This window comes from Capricornis sumatraensis, chromosome 6, assembly GCF_032405125.1.
Source record: "Capricornis sumatraensis isolate serow.1 chromosome 6, serow.2, whole genome shotgun sequence".
In the NCBI taxonomy this organism is placed as follows: domain Eukaryota; kingdom Metazoa; phylum Chordata; class Mammalia; order Artiodactyla; family Bovidae; genus Capricornis; species Capricornis sumatraensis.
In genome coordinates, this window is record NC_091074.1 from 89,683,548 (window position 1) to 89,684,891 (window position 1,344).

The window sequence follows — 1,344 nt, forward strand, 5'->3', positions numbered from 1 at the left end:
TACTCCAGTAGGTGAAATTAGTAGCTTACATGAGTGCTGACTGATAAATTCTATGGAGAAAAACAAAGCAAGGAAAGAGGAAGAGGCTTGGCTGGGGAATGGAGAGGGTGTTGTTCTCTATAGGACAGACAGGAAAGCCTCTGATAAGGCACCACTGGGGCCTGAAGGAAGTATGAGGGTGAGTCCTGCAGGGATGTGCAGTCAGTGGAGAGCACAGGGGAGGCACCTAAGAAGGAATCAGACAGGGGACATCCCACTGTCACCCCCATCACAAGCCCCATCTCCCAATATCCTGAAACTTCAAGACAAAGAAGAATCCCACCACATTTCATACCAAGATTGAGTTTCCAGCAGGAGCCCAACTCATTCTCCCAGTAATTGAAAGTAGATTTACTCTCCTGAAGTTGAAATCCTCCCAGTGCTTGTTTTGGTGGCTTGTGGAGTCACAAATGGATGATGGTAAGAAAAAGAGGATTATAGAAAAATAGAGAACAAACAGAAGGTAGAAAAGGTGGAGGAGAAAAAAGGGGAAAGGGCAAATGAGGAATATCTGCTAGTAAGTAAACTTCCTGTATCAAATTCATGACATGTAAACTTGTATATCAGAATATGTGACTCTTAACATAGTACGTATCTGGACCCAGGGTAGATATTACTGCAATATCTCAAGAAGCAAAATCAGCAAGGCTAAAAGGCCTTGCATTAACAAACTGTAAACACACCAACACAAACATAAGGCACAAATGTATTGTTTCAAAACTAATCCAGATAATGATTAAAGCAATCACATCATTGGCACCTATCTGTTCCCTGACCAGGGATTGAACCTGGGCCCTTGGTGATGCTAGCATTAAATCCTAACCACTGGACCACCAGGGAATTTCCTCAGTATTATATGTAACTGTCAAAACTAGAAACAACCTAAGCATCAGCCAATAGATGGTTACTTAAATGGTTATTAAATTATGAAAATTTGATAAGGCAGAATATTATAGTCATTAAAAGTATCTCCAAAGAAATATTAATGACATGGAAGAAATAGTCATGCTAAAGTCAGTGATACACAATATAGTCTACATTAGATGAAACGTTCTAAAATTTCACTTGACTTGTTTGTAATTTTTGTTTTGTTTTGTTTTGAGTAAATGCTATGGTCTGAATGTTTGTAGCCCCACAAAATTTGCATGTTGAAATCCTAATGTCTAATGTGATAGCAGTACAGAGGCAGGTCTTTGCAAGGTCCTTCAGTCCTGAAGGTGGAGCTCTCATGAGTAGGATTAGTGTCTTATAGAAGAAACCCCAGAGAGCTCTCTCTCATCCCCTCTAACATGTGAGAACATGGTG

The 1,344-nt window shown here is 40.1% G+C and overlaps 1 non-coding gene across 1 annotated transcript; it reads right to left on the bottom strand.

Annotated features, from left to right (window-relative positions):
• Positions 1–806: 806 nt before the first annotated feature.
• TRNAA-AGC (transfer RNA alanine (anticodon AGC)) lies at positions 807–879 on the bottom strand. The gene has a single exon. It is a non-coding gene; the product is annotated as a tRNA-Ala (tRNA).
• Between the last annotated feature and the right edge of the window lie 465 nt (positions 880–1,344).